The sequence below is a fragment of the Spodoptera frugiperda genome, chromosome 26 (genome assembly GCF_023101765.2).
Source record: "Spodoptera frugiperda isolate SF20-4 chromosome 26, AGI-APGP_CSIRO_Sfru_2.0, whole genome shotgun sequence".
In the NCBI taxonomy this organism is placed as follows: domain Eukaryota; kingdom Metazoa; phylum Arthropoda; class Insecta; order Lepidoptera; family Noctuidae; genus Spodoptera; species Spodoptera frugiperda.
Genome location: NC_064237.1, coordinates 3,121,946 through 3,140,301, shown reverse-complemented (window position 1 = coordinate 3,140,301; position 18,356 = coordinate 3,121,946). Strand labels below are relative to the sequence as shown.

At 34.1% G+C, this 18,356-nt stretch overlaps 1 protein-coding gene across 3 annotated transcripts in view; it reads left to right on the top strand.

Annotated features, from left to right (window-relative positions):
- The first annotated feature begins 573 nt into the window (after positions 1-573).
- Positions 574-18,356, top strand: part of LOC118263955 (uncharacterized) — a 288,611-nt gene continuing 270,828 nt past the window's right edge. For all 3 annotated transcript variants that reach the window (XM_050704745.1, XM_050704744.1, XM_050704742.1), the window contains exon 1: positions 574-824. The gene's annotated coding sequence lies outside the window, so the exon portion shown is untranslated. The remainder of the gene's footprint in view (positions 825-18,356) is intronic.

The window sequence follows — 18,356 nt, the reverse complement described above, 5'->3', positions numbered from 1 at the left end:
TTCATGTTTGTTTACCGTACCGCGCATAACTAATACTAACAAATCAAGTCAATGAACATTGTTTACGTTTATACATTTCCAAGAAGATGCACGAAGATTCAGTGTTTCTATCTGTAAAAGAAAAGATGTCTGGTTTATTATAATAAAGTATTTTTATTTAATTAAATCAAATCAAATCGAATCAAATCAATTACTTAAAAAAATCAAAATATCATAATATCAAATCAAATATCAATCAATATCATTTAATCAATTGAATTAATTTAAGAAATAAAACAAACATTATTTTAGTTAAATTATGCAAGATCGGGTATTGTGAGAACGTTCTGAAAGATCGCAAGTTCTTTTGATTAGATCCGTGGCCGTTACGATCTTACAAGGGCTTGTACAGAATTTTCCTTGCTTTTAGAACAAACCCCGGGCGCCCAGTGCACTTAAAGACAAAAATATATTTTCCAGCTAAAGCGTGAAAAAGCTTAAAGTCCGTTGGAAAAACATTCGCTGTAGCTAACATGAGCGCGCATGAGCGTGGTCGCGACGACGACGCGTCCATTCAGAAGCGCCGCCCTTCAGTTCGACTCAAATTTTCTTCTGAACGCACGCCCGGGGACATTTTCCCGCGCTTTTCGAAATTCGAACTAATTTGAATTTTAATCGTTAAGTTCGCGCGCCTTTGTGGCCAGTAACCAGTGTTAAAGTGTCATACGTGTAAAAAGTTTGTATTTTGACAAGTTTTTAAGTTTTATTGAGTGTTGTTTTCAGTAATATTAAAGTTTTATTTTTGTTTGGGGCTTTCTGTTGTTCCGCTCGGCTTTTATTAATTGGTAAGTACTTATTGTAAGTTTCTTATTATCTAAACTAAATTAATTTATAAAGTTATATAAATCCTAGGGTATTTTTGACTACCCTCAGATTAAGCCATTATTTTTCAATATCAGTGTGTTTTTAAATTAAGAAACAAGGATTTTTACGACAACAGCGAGAAAATAGTCGTAAAGTGTGATTAAAATCAAAGGAACCACTCATTCTGCCCATCATGTGTCGAGTATAATGACACGTATATTTGTTCCACATGTCCCAGGTATCTAAAAGCAGCGACAAGATGTCAAATCTGTCACAAATATTTTAGACAGGCACTAAAAATATTATTACGTAGGTAGGATCAAAGATTTTTATATTTGGACTTCGTACAGAATTTTATTTTTGTTTCTTTATGTGAGAAGTAGTAACAGTCTGATAGTGATAGGTAGATAGATCAGCTGATTAAAACCAATCTAGTTTGTGAAATAAAACTAAGGTTTTATGTTGTACTGATGTAATTAAAGAAAGGTATTAGGAGAAAAACAATAAACTGAGAAGGTTTTCGTTGTAAGAGATTTATGCGGTCTTTCACCTTTATCTCCGGATTTTAAGGTTTACTTGGAGAGTTAAGACCTTACTTCGTAAACCTGAATGTAGGTACTTAATCTAGTATCTATACAAAATGATACAACAGTTTCACTGTGTATAAAATGTTTCAATATTTTGATTTTTTTTTGTTCAATGTAATACCTATTTTTTGTCGAAATGTGTCGGTTGGTACAGCTATCTCTGTATAATATCTAGGTAGGTACTTCATCTTAGATATACATCTTTACAGATGTACCTATCTATGTACCTTGTCTCTGAAGACATTAAAAACTAAAGAAGAAAAAAATTATCAAAACATTTATAATGTTCTTGATTATTATTTTATCCTCCTCAACAAGGATGATTGTAGACTCGGGTCTACTATCATCATAGCAAGATGTTTGCCGACATTTTCTTTTGAATTCAGTAATGAGGTACATGTCATTTGTTTTAATGTCCGTCTTGTAGATTGTTTTAAAATATTAGACACGTATTTTTTGTGATCTTACGGAAACAAATACTTTCGAAGATACATTGATTTGAAATATCGCGTGACGTCACTTCTAGGTACGTTTTATACGTAGAAATGACGTATTTACTCCCACTTCTAAACTTTGATTCGTTTTACCTAAGCATTGTTATCATATATGATAAAATAAAAAAATACGTGTCTAATATTTTTTCATTACCTAACTGACGGACTTAATAGATTTTTAATTTTCATACCCCGTCATCATCCCTATTTACAGGACTGCAAAATATTTAATATTATTAACCAATAAAATTTAGGTTTACGATAATTTTCTAAGCTTAGGTACATGTAGGATTTTACGGAACAAAATTATTCCATTAAAGAGCTAAGAGCTGTTCAATCCCGTCTGAAAATTACGCATTATGTGAAATTGTTGGGTCTTAGCGTTTTAATTAACTTCTGACCTTTACAACAATCGTTAGCATGATTTTGATTGCGTTATCATTTAAGATATTATTTAAGCTTTTTGGATAATAAAAGGAGTAATTGGGATTTAATTTTATCTATCCCAGCTTTTGAAAAATCGTTTCATGTGTTGAGAAAAAAAAATGCTGGCTGTACGGTGTACGCAAATACTGTATTACCAGCTTTTTAAAAATCGTTTCATGTGTCCACAAATTTAAAATCAATGATGCTGGCTGATTGTAAATACTGTATTACTTTTTTAAATTAATTTTAGTCAAATTCGGTGTTTAAAATTGACATAATGTCTTAACTATTCCGTGGTATTGTTTCTCTGTGTTACTGCGAATTTTCTTTAAATTGTGTATAGTAAAGTGTCTAATATTGATTGCTCTGATCGGGTACAGCTGATCGTGTGATAGTCTCATCATTTGAAGTTTTTCAATTGAAGTGTGAATCCATGTTTTGTGCTGAAAAAGTAAATGTTAAATGTTACACGAGATGAGATTTTTTTTAATTTTCCGAACTCGTTGATTGTTGTTCTCGAATTTCAAACAAACAGCAATAAATAATCTGTGTGGTGAATGGTGTAGAGTTAATTGAACAGTGAATTTGAATATAGTGGTGATTTTAAAACAACAGTTAACAATTATGTTCAAAATTTGAACTGCGTAAAACTGATTGGTCGGTAGGTACTTGTTTTTTTTTCAATTTCAATTAAAATTGCTTTACCTACATGGATAATTGATAGTTTCGTTGTTGACAAATAATGAAATGACAAATTGCTTTGTAATTTTATATGAAAGAAAAAATGTAAGTATCTGGAAAAATTATCAATCTGATCTAATCAATCATGACTTCGAGAGATTTTTGTTTTTCTTATTCAAGTGATGTATGCTTACTTATGAATGACTTTAAGATAACTTTCTGCCGTACTCAGAGACATTTAATGATCATTTAGACTATTTTTTAGTAATGATTTTGTTCCGAAAACAATTGCTAAGGACTGGGTTAAGTAACCATCAAATGACTCTGAGCATAGGAATTTAACTATTAGCAGGTAATTTAAGTTATTGGGGGAGGCCTATGTTCGTTGTTTTGGATGTCTTGTGGCTGATATGATGAAGATGATGATGAGGTAATTTAAATACTGGTCCTGGGTCTTGCTTCCACCAATTCAAACCACTCTTATTTTTACCCGACTGCGCCAGAAGGAGGGTTATTTAGAGAACAATTTTCCTATTTACCACGTGCACATCTCTAGCCATACAGTTTGTGGTCGACAACCAATAACTACCAATTTATCCAGCTACCGTAGTCTCACCTAGTCCTAACAATTAATTCGACGTACCGTGAAAACCAATTTAAACTTCACTCTTGATTTATTAGCGAGAGTAAATCTACTAATCAATGGAGTCCTGTAACTGAAGGATTATGGATTGTAATCAGTCTGCATCAGGATATGAACCGGTCCTGTTTAATCATTGCGGTTTTCTGAACAAACCCCGTTCCCGTCACAGGGTCATTCCGGGATGATTACCGGGTTTAACGGTTCCTTTCAATTCTATTGATTGAAATGTCACTGTGATTATTTTAATGGATTCTCTGAATATTCTTCGGTTAGTGTCATAATGCTAAACAGTTGGTACTCTGATCTCTCGATTTCTATTGGACTGGTTTGAATGGAACTTATTACATTTAGTAGTTTAAAGGTTATTCATTAGCAAAGCGTTTCTGTTCATTCTCCTGGACAGGCATAAGCTTACTTAGCAACACGTTATTGAGATCGATCGATTCTCAACTTTATAGCCACGTCATATGGTTGCAATCATAAAAATCACAACGCGTTGGCGTCTACCTACCTACGAGTTCCTATTATCACGTTATCTACGATATTTGTAAACGAATGACGATAGTATTTCGTTCGTAGAAGATTTATGTAGGCGTCTGTTTCCTAAAGTTAGTGAGTCCCTACCCATCTAGCTTGTATTTAGAAAATTCAATTAGTAAAGTGTGGCCCGGTAAGTAAGAGTTCGGAGTTATTTATAAAACGTAGGGCTTACACTTTTGTAACCTACCTAATGTTAGTGAAAAAGAAAGGACCTATACAGTTTCAGAATTAATTCCCAAAAAAAGTTTAATAGGCTCACAAAAGGTAAAAAGTGGGTGTACATTGTACAGCGGTATTACATGCCGTAATGTGCATCTCTGCCTACACCTTCGGGGATAAAAGGCGTGACGTTGCTTAATAATAATAAATTCCCAAAAAATGTGATGCAAGTAGATAAATGTACCTAAGCAAACAAAATATACATACAAGAAATCATTCGCGAATTCAATACAACCAATTATGCGTAATGCAGGGATTAAACCAAATAGAGATACATTTTTAACCGACTTCAAAACAGTACTAGGAACAATTTTATTCAGCAGTACCCAACCTAAAAGAGCTCTTAGTTCTAATGACATTCCGTGGGTAGATCTAATATAGCAGATACTTAGTATAACCTAATAGTGTTTATTTCAAAAGTCCTTCATGTTATGTAGTATACAAGTTTATTTTCTTTTCATTAAACGTTTTAACGTAGGCGTTGACGCCGCTGAGTCGGTGCGTGGCGGTTGAAGTATTGCGAAGGCGACGGCTAAGGCTAGACCGATGTGAAATGCAAAGAAAAATATACGCACTTACTTCTTATGGATATTTTTTCTGATGGTGTTATGTTGACTGCTTCATTAGTTTCATGGTTGCATTATATTTGTATTTATTTATTGCTTATTACTGAAGTTCTAGATAATCGTTTTGACTGTTTGTCACGTGTCTCATATCAAGCAAAAATAAGACTTAAGTGTAAAGAATAAAGACTACTTTTAAAGTAAGACTAATAGATAGAGGTACATAGATATTATTAGGTAGGTAATCAAAATAATGCGTAGGTTTTGTGCTAAGATGGGCACCTATTTTATATGTGCTGAAACCTATTGGTACCAATCATACTGGGTAAATAGGTAATGTAAATGTTTTTAGTACTGTGTAAGGAAGAGGTGATGAAATTTTGTTGTTAATGTTAAACAATTAATTGAGCCACAAAGTAAGTGTTTAAAATTATAAATATCACCTATATTATTTAATATCAGGCTCGATCATTCGAATTCATTTACGATCGTTAACTTCGGCAATAAATGTTAAACCCGTTGATATTAACGTTCCGTTTAATTTAATGGGTTCCGATGATCGTCCCGAAATGTGATGTTACGAATGATTTCACTAACTTTCACGTTTATTGCTATGCAATTCAGTGATGTTGATATATTTATTTATAACACTCTAAAATTATATTTTTAAACATTACTTATAAGAATAAAAAACAAAATAACATTTAAAAATATAAAAATAGGAGCCGACCAGTAGCGGGAGCATGGTCCAAGCTACCGGTGGTTAGGGCTCCAAAGACAGAAACCTTCTCACAATACGTGCCGTTTCGAGGAGTACTGCCTTCTGCATCAGGCCCTTGATCCATCCGCCTAACCCCAGCCTCCTGAGGTGGTTGTCGAGGCTGTTGGGTATTAATCCGTTGGCCGACACGACTATCGGCACAACGATAGCCGAATCCACATTCCACATGTCGACAACCTCGTGAGCCAAGTCAAGATATTTTATTTGTTTATCTTTTTCAGCTTTCACGAGGTTCTCGTCATGAGGGATGGTGATATCGATTATCATCGTGCGGCGCGCTTGTCGGTCTATCACCACTATATCAGGTTTATTGGCTACAATAGTCCTGTCAGTGATGATAGATCGATCCCAGTACAACGTGATATGGCCGTTTTCGAGAACTGGATCGGGCGCATACTTGTAGTATGGAACCTCAAACTCAACAAGTTGGTAGTGCAAAGCAAGTTGCTGGTGGATAATCTTGGCCACCTGATTATGTCTATGCAAATATTCACCATTAGCCAAACGACCACAACCAGAAATTATATGTCTTATGGATTCACCAGGACTATGACATGCCCGACATATGTCAACGGTCCCAATTCAGTGATTATTATTGGATTTTGATTTATATTACTTAATGTTCGTGATGTTAATATTAAGCAATGTTGATGATATTAAAGGATTGCTTTCTGTATCTTGTGAGTTGAGCTAAACCGACTTGTATACTTAAGGTAAGCGTCCACAGGCCCGCATCGTACGCATCGCACGCAACGGATTTTAGTTTGTGTTGTATAGAAACTCATACAACTGCGTCCACTGATCCGCATCGTACGGACCGCATCATCGGCAATGCTTACATGCAACGTTATACGGAATGCGTGCGATGCGTAGGATGCGGGTCCTTTGACGTTTTTTTTTAACTGGTGACTAAGAATGGAAGTGTCGAAATAATGGGCTTTGTAAATCAAGTTTTTTACACAACAACACAACAGAAAAAATGAAATATTGACCACATTTCAGCTACTTATGACATCGCGAAGTTCCTCTAAACTACCTACTTACAATTTACTTGCTTTAAAATTGGACGAATTATAACCACGTCCTTATTTATGTCGGTGAAAGAGGATTTAAATAAAATAAATTGTAAATGCAACCACTTTATCTGGAAGCGTTTTTATTCTTTGTAAAGTTCACGTTGGCCATATATTCTGTTTACGCCACAAACGCCGCACGTAAAGCAACCACCTTGAATTAATTTTTTACTCAGTATTTTCCTGTTCTTTCCCCGCAGTACGTTGAATCTATCTTCATTATGTAGGATTAAGGAAAAGGATTTTTTTTATTACTCGACAGACCGCTACAAATACAAGTGGTTTAAGGTAACCAAAGGCTTATGAAAACTTACGAATTGTTGGAAAAGAAATCCTCTTTGTATTAATGGGATCTATTTATTTATTTATTTCTTTTAAAACCATTGCTTGCAATAGTTAATCTCAATTAAATCTTTTCAGATTGTACTCAGAATCCTTTAATGTTTACTTACCGAACAATAGCAATTGTTTTCGGAAAAAATCGTTGCTAAGGAATAGTTTAGGTAAGTAATCATTAAAATATGACTTTGAATATGGCAGATAATCTCAATTATTTTTAATTTTAAACAAAGTGCATGCTTTCTTATTTAACCAACCAACCATTATGCTTTTACTACAATCCTACCACTAGATTTCCCAGTATCTCTGTAAGTAGAACTTGAAAAACCTCTTTAACGATTACTCCAACAAAAGAATCTACTTACGTTTGTAAAACCACTGAAAGTAATGCCTTTTCTTCAGTAAAATACCTAACTTTGTTTAGTGGATTAACTAAAATGAAATTGCACTTTACCTTAAACTAAACGTGTTCTTGTGAGTAAATTAATTTAGTCTTTTTGAGCAAATTAATGAAGTGGGGAGCGTGGTTGAACCGCGTTTTTAATTAAGTGAATATGAAATATACTTATGGCTTATACTTATTACTACTTAGTATAAAACAAAGTCGCTTTCTTTGTCCCTATATCCCTTTGTATGCTTAAATTTTTAAAACTATGTAACTGCTTTTGATGCTGTTTTTTCAATAGATAGAGTGTTTCCAAAGGAATTTTTATATGTATAATACATGCATAATGTATAACCATTGTACCCGTGCGAAGTTGGGGCGCTGGTATATCATAAATGTGAAAGTTTGTGAGTTTGTCTGTTTGTATGTATGTATATTGGTTACTCAATCACGTCAAAACGGTTGAAGGAATCGTGATTAAATTTGAAACAGGGATAGATTATGGCCTGAAATAGAGTGTAGGATATTTTTTTTTGTTCCATGGGAATAGTTATGCTGCAGGCAATATTTATTTCAGGTTGTCATCATCATCATCATCATCATCAGCAGCATCATCAAATATCAGTTTTCAGTATGTATGATTGCTTTGCACGTCCCTATATCCTTTTCGGGGATATATATATATATATATGTGTTTATTGTAAGCGCCTAGTACGTATATGTTTACATTAGATATCTGTATAAAACGATACATGTGTAGGGATACTAGATGAAGTCTATTCTTGACTACACGACCTAGGCAAACGTATCTATTACGTCTGCGGTGATAAAATATACTTTGTTATGGCATTATCGACGTTATTGCTCAATGATAAAACATCAGTTGCATAACTATTGTCATACAGTATCTCTCAAGAGTTGTATTCATAAGATTACCAAGATTTGATATTGATCATCAGATTTGATATCATAAATCAATCTATATTCTTCTTGAATAGGTACCTATTTATTTTGTGAGTAATTTATCTTATACACATTTAACGAAACGTGATAAAGACATTTTTATCTGCAGAATTTTCAAATCCGGTTTATTTATTTGAAAATATTGATGGAGCTCAAATTGGAGTCTGATATAGGTCGTCTATTACTCTTGAAATTGCTACAAAATTGTAAAGAAGATAGTTTATAATTTAAATGAGAGGTTGATTCCATTCAAACTTTACTCAAATATATGAAAACATCTTGTCCCGTCATATACAAATTGAGTGTTCGTTACACGTCGAAGTAAAGGAATCCATATTCTTTTGTGAATAGAAACGTGTAGAAATAACCTTTAAAAATACTATTTGTAAGGACAGCTTGAGATGTGGACATGACAGTTTCTGTTAATTGGGTTCCGAATTTAGGAGTCGTTTTTAGTCATTTCTGTATTGGTAATGATTCAGTTTGTAAATTGATCTTAAAATGTATTATAATAAGTTCTAAGTTATCTACGGACGGTTTTCATATATCGTTTAGTCATTACCTTATGGGTTCAGGTACCTATTTATTTTAATAATATTATGTGTATTGAAATTCTTTAATACCTGACCCGGCTTTAATATATGACTTAATACACAATTATTAAGATTTGTTATTGAATTATATGTAAAAATATTATGACTAGCTCCTGTTTAGCTAGCGATTGGTCGGTTTATTCGAGCCGGCCAATCAGAGCGCCGAACGAGCTTTCGTTCCGATTATTTTAAATGTAATAAATGTAAAGTAAACTCATACTAAGGGTAATCCTTTTCATCACGTTTACAAAAAAATATAATAATTTCCGCCATCTAAGTGAACACATTAATTTATTCTCATAATATTTTGCTTCAAACCGCAATGTTTGAATAATAAAAATAATATCTAGAGAACTCATTTAGCAAAGTGGTCGTTTCTTTAAAAAAGTATTCTTTTTTATGTTATTTTGCGAACGATTATTAAAATGTTTTTTTTTTGTTAGGAAATGGCCTCATTCAGTATAGAATATGGGCGTTTTTCCACCAGAGATGTGCTACTCTACGTTGCTGTGGATGTGTTTGGCTTCCACCAATCATATTCATTGGTACACATAGCATGGCACTGGTGGAAACAGACTCAGTTAAGCTATGTTTTTTTATATGGAAAGGTGTGTGCTGTGGATGCGTGCTATGGATGGCTTTCCTATTATCGATAAATCGCATATTCGAGTCGCGTATGTTCCTCGCAAAGCTACATATGTTAGTATCGGTGGAAACGGTCACATAGTTTTACAGCTTAGCTGATACATCTTTAAAGAACCACCAACAATAGCACCTTTAACAGTGTATTCATAATATATTCTCAACGTGTTTGTTTATTCGGTTCTCAGTGATTCTTTAACTAAAAACAAGAAGTTAACGAGAAAAGTTTTTGACAGAATTTGGGAATCCCGTTGTACATACTTATACATGAAGGATTTGTAATCCGCCATGAACGACGTAGATCTATACATTTATCGGGCTGCGTTCCGTCTGTGAATGGATGACACGACCTTAATCTCGTCCCATGCCATGGTGATCACGTGAAGCCATTTTTCCAGGCTGCCCCTTGATCTACGAATATCGACTTTACAAATGGATTTTGAAATGTTTAGCTTGAAGTTTTATGTGATCCACAAATTGTTGTTTTGGGTCTATATGTCATGTGCATGTGAAATTGTATGTTGTAATCACACACACGAAAAAATCATACTTCTTTTTTTCTTTTAAATAAACGTTGACAACGTTTATTTAAAAGAAAAAAAGAAGAAGAAATTATGAGGAATATCGTGTTGTAAAACAGGCCACTGTTTTATACATTTTGGTATAATGTTTGCAAACAAGAAAGTAAATGTACATTATTATACTTTCATTGAAAAAATCCGGTAATAATAGGCTGTGTCAGCAATTTTTGAGAGGTTATGAGAGCCTTGCTTTGTATTTTTTTCGAGATTGAATGGAAAGTACCAATACACGCAATAATAATGGTTCCAGTTTACGTTTTGCGTGAGTATATTTATATAATTATGCATATTTTTCTTGAAAGTTCATTATTTGATGAACCCATTCTTATTTGTAAATACTGGTGTAAAATATTGATTATTACATGATTAACGTAGTTCCTAGTTCCTACCTCCGTATTCTATCTAGGTAGTATATCTATCTTATCTCTCTAGATAGTAACTTATAGTCTAGGATACAGCTAGTTAGCCGGCTACGGGACAGGGATCGGTCGCAATACCAAAAGCTTTACGAACGGATTTAAGAAAATGGGTTAGCAAACAACGAACAACTAACTCAGGCTTCATAACGAGATACTCCTATTATTACTTCTTTTCTAGAAAGATCTTCTAATAGGATTTGAAGACATTTTACTGAATTAAAATCGTAGTAGAATTCTTTAATCTAACATTGTGTATTGTACCTATCTTTTTGGTACAAACAGCCTAAACCTTAATCATTAAATGCCAAATGTCAAATTTAAATTAAATCTCATTGAGTGGCCCACTCAGAGACATTTAATGATTACTTAAACTATTCCTTAGTAATGATTTTGTATTGAAAACAATTGCTAAGGACTGGGTTAGGTAAGCATTAACACATTGAACGCCGTGGTGGTCACCGGTGACCGACGTTAGCGGAGGATTTGCCCTCAACAGTTTTCTATTAGCAGTCAAAGACTTAAATGACTGAATAAATAAATGTGTGCGGCTGTAAGAGACGTTCATTAATTTCATCTCCAAGATATTTCGTGTTACGTAGCAAGATAATTGTTCCTACATTCGCAGTCGGAACACATTGCTAGCATGTTTGCCTCCAATCAATGACAATGTCAGGCATCTGTCATTCGAGAGAGGTTTATTTGCCCTCCGGAGAAGCCAGCTGGTTCACTTTGTTACATATTAAACCTACGACTGTAAATTACTCGCAGAAACTGCTAGGACATGATATAGTGTAAATTGAAATTGATACGGATACCTCGGAAGTGTAGAATCGTTTCCAATAGGGTAGGTGACTACATTTTATTTTAAAGTCAAACTTTGGTTCGTTTTATCTAAGTATTGTTATCTTATATGACAAAATAAACAATACGTGTCTAATATTTTTTATTACCTAACTGACGGACTAAATAGATTTTTAATTTTAATACCCCATCATCATCCCTATTTCGTACAAGATTAACGATTTTCAATAAGACATTAATAAAAGACAACGATACTTCTAAGATAATCCATTAGCAGTCTTTACGACGTATTGGAAAAAGGAGGACAACGCTCATTCAGGCTGGACGATACGGCGCGGCCAAGGGACAAGAAATAACCCCGATAATTTTCCACTTTCATTTTATTTCTCAAATACAAATGTACAGTAACACAGGGAAAATGAAAGAATCGCAAAATTATTTGATCAACGTTTATAGCTCATTTGTCGGAATCGAAGTAAATTGTGTTTGTTCGTGAAATAAATTATATCTGAAATGACGTCTATTCAATCAGGAACTCGCGGGGTGCGGGTAACGGACAAATGTCATTTTGCTGGACACAGGGACGGAGTCGGACTTGGATAGTTTTTTAATTTATTTACGTTTTTAATCGAGAATGAGTTCAATGAGAGAGACAATCACCGCCTCGTGTGTCGCGGAATGCTGCTCATGAATATGAGCCTCTAGCATGGTTTGCAATTAGTCGAGGTCCTCCTCAAGCAGTTACATGAGTAAGCACGAAAGTTATAATAAAATTAAGCATAATTCAGACCTAAAGAGAACCACTTCACTGTACCTGCTGGGTAATTTTGCATGTTGTGCAAATACCTACTACCTGGAAAATTGTCATGTATTATCAAAAGATATGTACGTGTATTATCGAGATTATGAAAACTTCAGTGACAGAAGATCCGATAGACACGTTATTATCTGTCTGTCAATATTTCAAAGGATTTAAAGATGTATTTTATATATTTAACATCGTGAGTTATTATTTGAGACTAGCTGACCCGGCAAAGTTTGTAACGCCTCAACATTCTTTTCTCACCTTTTAGACCTGCCCTGGACTTCCACAAATAATTCAAGATCAAAATTAGCCAAATCGGTCCAGCCGTTCTCGAGTTTAAGTGAGACTAACGGAATAGCAATTGATTTCAATTAGTATTAGTGCGAAAATAAATCTTAACTATCAACACCAAACAAAACTTGTAAACTACCACAATAGATTATACCTCAAAATTGAAATGAACTTCAAAATTGCGTTCGCCCGAGGTTCATTACCTGAGTCCGGTCCTTAACTAAGTCCTTAGTTAAATGCGGTCCGGACCTGTGTGCTATAACGTAATTTCTGTGTCTGACAGCTACGGAGGACCGGTACACGGTACACACACAGGTATTATATACAATACACCTATATACCTACGTATTTGTGTACTCCTGTTTTTATTTCCCACCCAATCGGTAAAAGTGATATAAAACCTGTAACGCGTTTTACGGTTTTTGTTTTTCCTAACCTTATCCTCTGTTCTGTTGAGGGTATTATTTATTGATTGTGTTTAATAGGTGTATGGGTATATGGTGGTTGTTTTAACGCCGTATCCAGAGTTATTTAATGGGTATTTTAAAAGCTAGTTCTTAACAATGTTTTCGGAACAAAATCGTTACTAAGGAATAGTTTTAGTAATAATTAAATGTCTTTAAGTACGGCAGTTTCGGATTTATTTTAATGTATAATGTTTTAGATTTATTGTGAATGTGAAGCAAATGAAAATGAATGATATAAGAATATAATCATCTACCTAATCGTAGTAAAAGAGGCATACGCGTTAGTCTTATTAACAAAATTATAATATACCTATAAAAACCTTAACTTTCCTTTAGTCAAATCCACGCTTCACTCTCTAAATTTTACTAAATAACTTCACATACCAGGGCTTTAAACAGATTTACAATACTCGGACGTTAATTAAAGTTTATTCCTCACACATTTTCAACTTTACCTAATACTTAGGACCCCTAAAATATATGGAAACGAAGTATTTATTGTATCCCCGGACCCTAATTTCGCGAGACCTAGGCACGAAATGAAATAGATTAAGGCACTGACCGTTCCCGTGAAATATTACATTGGAACCTCCTATTTGTTTCGAGGTTAAACGGATCAATGTTTCAACTCGACATACGGATATATTTTAAGTCGAAATGAAGACCTTTTTCACTGTAGCTAAGAAAAATGGCGGAATGTTTGGTAGGAATTGCGGGAACAACGTTTGTGCCATTTTAAATCTTGTTTGGTTCGGTTTCAGTGGTGAAAAGTTTGTGCTACAGTTAAAATTTTGAGAAAAATCTGATTTATGAAGAATATCTTGCTAAGCAGTCACAATAATCCCATCATACTAATAATATGAGCGAAATTTTGTTTGTTCTGATGTTTGTCCATCAATCACGCTGAAACTCCTGAACGGATTTTGATAAAATTTGGTAGGAATACTGACAGTGTATGAGCTGACTTGGGTCATAGAATACTTTTTATCCTACGGCTGATGAAGCCGCTGGCAGAAGCTAGTGGATAAATTTGGAAGAATTAAGGTAAGTCATTCATTGGAAGTTTATGGATTTATATTGGTGATTATAATAATTTATAGCTATCAAAAAATAGGTAAAAGCAATCTTAAACAAGCTGACTTTAGACGTGATTTCGCATTGAATGTCTTCTTGTAACATCATTATTTAATTATGTTGTTTTAGCTGACATTAAAGGACATTTAATTTTCCATACAATATCAATTATCCGAACAAGTCAAGAAAACACAAGTTATTTTGACACAAATAGCCACATTTTTTTGTTACTCGTAAAGCCAAAGTTTATAAATTACAAAGAAAGAAATATTTTCGTTGAGAAAACTTCGTAGACGTCTGTTCTCGAGAATAGGTCAAAGAAATGAAATATAGTACTATTAAACTTTTTCTTTTTGTAATTATATCGTTTTATGACTATTGTTGGTTTAGTTCATTGTATGCTTTCACATTATGTAGACTATTATAGTATTATCCTAGATTTCTAGGTATTAACTTAATGGGCATTAGGTTTCCCCTTTTTTAGGTGTGGTGACTGTGACTGACGCTTGACATAATCGTCAGTCACAGTGTGTGTAGACTGACAGATAAATTCGTATTAACAATCTAGTTTATTATTAGTGACTTTTGCTTTTTTAGGGTTCCGTAGCCAAATGGCAAAAAACGGAACCCTTATAGATTCGTCATGTCTGTCCGTCTGTCCGTCCGTCCGTCCGTATGTCACAGCCATTTATTTCCGAAACTGTTGGGCCTACATAGTTGAAACTTTGTAGGATGATGTATTTCGGTAACCGCTATTCGAATATTGAATAAAAATTAATAAATATAAAAATTAAAGGGGGGCACTCCATACATGGAACAGACTAAAAAAAATTTTTTTTTCATCTAACATATCCGTGATGGGTGTCTATGAATAGGTCTTTAAAAAAGACATTAAGGTTCCTAAAACCATTTTTCGACAAAATCAACCGTTTGAAAGTTAGACGCTTCCAAAGTGGAAAAATTAGTGTCCCCCCCCTCTAACTTTTAAAATAAGAGAGTGAGAAAACTAAAAAAAATATATGCTGTAGACTTCAATGGAAACTAACAACGAAAATTGGTTTGAACCAGATATCATAATTAGTTTTTAAGTAATAAAACATTTTCAAAAACCGCAAATATAAGTTTGTCGTTCATACAATCACTATGTAAAACCAAGTTATTTTAAAACTTTTATATTATGTCATCTACTTGCTGCTACGGAACCCTTCATGGGCGAGTCCGACTCGCACTTGGCCGGTTTTTTTCTTAGGTAGGATATAGTTTTTTTATATATAGTGGAAGTAAATGTGGTCTTTATGATTATAATGAGCTGCATATACGTGTGGACATTTTGTGTTCACTATCATCATCTCTACGTAAACACTTTATTTTTTAAATTACCGTGTGAATTAAAGCTATAACAGAAGAAATAAATACATATAAGTTTAAATTGGTTAAATAGTTCCGCATTCAAATTTTAAACAAAAATATCAATAAAACTTTGACTTCTAAGTTGTGATAAGTAAACTAGTGAAATGCATGGCTTCAGTCATTAGACCTTACGAAGGCGAGAATTTACTGAAGTAAGTACAAGCGGTGAAGTGTAGCAAAGGTTTCGTGTTCTTGACAAGCGTAACAGAGGCTCATGTAATTGCTTTCGCTAGAGCTGGGCTAACTATGTACATAGAAATAAATCGGATATATGTCTCGTTATAGCGCAGACATATCGCAGAGAATTAAGATTAGATAGATGTTCAACTTCAAGAAGAGAGTAAATAGGTTTCTTAAGGGTTGGCAAAGCGCATGTAATGCCCCAAGTTTTGTAGGCATTCATAGGCCACGGTAACCACTTACCATTAGGTGGGCCGTGTGTTTTCTTGCCACTGTGCGTCGAACAAACAACTGTACAAACCTTCATGTACTTTTTATATTATTATTTTTTTGTCTGTTCTGTGAGTTTTTCTGTGAGTCATACTCGTGTGGTCTTCTAGATGTCTCATTTTACTTCACTACAAAACAAAATATTGCCATCCCTAATTGTCATAGAAATCTTTTAATGTATTTAAGCGCTTAGATTTCGCATTCCTTCTTAATCTGTTTCATTTTCTGCTATTAATTTATTCTTTTTCATAAATTACACAAATGGCTTTGGCCTTAATGTATTTTTAAGGACGTTGAAACCTTTTCATTATTTTGTCTCCAAATATAGATGAAGCATTTCCTAATTTTCCGGAGCTGCGGACAACGTATAAGGTTACCGGGGATCCTGTTGAAAGCAGGAGTAGGTGGTTTTTAGTCAGTAAGAGTCTGACACTCCCTCTCGTCCAAGGCGGGAGATGACATTGGATGACACTCCTTCCTAAAAAAGCATTTTCTAAAAATATATTTGTTCCGACTAATACTTCTGTTTGTTATTTCCTGTCTTATGACTTAGCTACATGAAAGAAAGGCGGCCATAACGTTTTGTGCGTGAGCAATCAAAGGTGTGTGGTTTCATTGAAAGCCGAATGACGCTACGAGTATGAGTGGAGTGGTGTTGCTACCCTAAAGATTTTCCCTTAACAACCCTCCTTTTTTGTGGTCAAATCCTTTTTATTGGTGTTATGTAATGACCATTTTGAATTAAAAAAGATTAATCTCTATTTGGAAAATGTGTGAAATTATTTCTTTATTTATGGTTTAATTGGAATGAATGATTTGACTATGACTTAAATAAACAACAATTTAGTTTTGCCAAAGATGTTTAATTTTTTTTCGTTCCTTTTATTTCTTACTGACTCTGACTGACTGACTTGGCGACAGACTTTTGTCTGATGCGAAGGCGAGAGAAGTCATTGGTTGATTCCCCCCCTTAAAAAAGGCGCTAGATCGAGAACAAAGATGCTTTACTTTTACACAGAAAAACAAATTGACACACTTGAGCTTTAAACACATCCTCCTATATTCGTAGAAATCGATAACATAAAGGTCTGTGCCAATTTCACAGCTTTAAATCATAATAATATAACTAAATTACCAATCGTTATTCGATGGTTGCGCCCACGCATCGTATAGAGTCGTTACAAAGATTTTTTATCTGTGCCATATTATACGTTTAGGTAAATAGTTCTGGCCCATAGCCAAATAGATGTATATAAAGACGTTTACGCGCCGTATTTGTATGATAAGTTATGTATTGAATATTATGTACTAATGTCAATAGTAAATGAGACCATATTTATTTATTAACTGCGAATTTTTCGTGGAAATTCCTAACCTAGGAGTGTATTAGCATTCTGTGACGTGATGGAAATTGTACGAGAAAAACTACTAAGCTAAAGCTGAAACATTCAGTTTTCAGTGATTTTGTAACACAAACACAATTCCATAACCTGTAGAACTAAAATATTTTACAGAAAATTGATTAGTTGTAAACAATGTGTAAATGTAGAATTTGAAATTACTAGAAATTCCTAACCTAGGAGAATGTGAGTAATTTATCTGTTCTATAAATTTAAAAATTGGTAAAACGGTGTCTAAGTATTTGGAATAACTATTTATTTCTTACTAGCTCCTGCCAGCAGCTTCGCCCGCGTTCGCGTTGAATAAAAATTGGACTACGTGTTGTTCCAGACCATAATCTACTCCTGTTCCAAACTTCATCTCGATCCCTTGAGCTGTTTTGACGTGATTAGGTATAATATTAATTATTTTATTTTTTTATTATTATTTTTCGCCGTACAGGCTAAAGGCCTCTCTGTCCGACTCGGAACTGCGGACTACTTAACGGGTTTACCGGGGTTCAGGCTCAAATAACAGGAGTAGGAACGGGGTGGTTTTTAGTTAGTTTGAGTCTGACACTCCCTCTTGCCTTGCCCAAGGCGAGAGAAAACATTGGGTGATTAAGGGGAAACCCTTAAAAAACCTCCCTTCTACTCCACTCTGTTTAGAGCTTTCTAATTTCTATTATTAGTCGGATTAAATTTGTTCACCTCAAAACTATCATACAACATCAACAACATTGTAACTACACAACTTACTTTCTTCTCAACACAACACGTAAACAACTTTGCAGTGTAAATCTGGTTTTATTGGCTAACGTATAAATTTGGTTGCAATCGTAAACAGTACATTGTTGGACCTATAGGAAGCTATGCACGAGATGCGTCACTGTACTAAAATAAATCT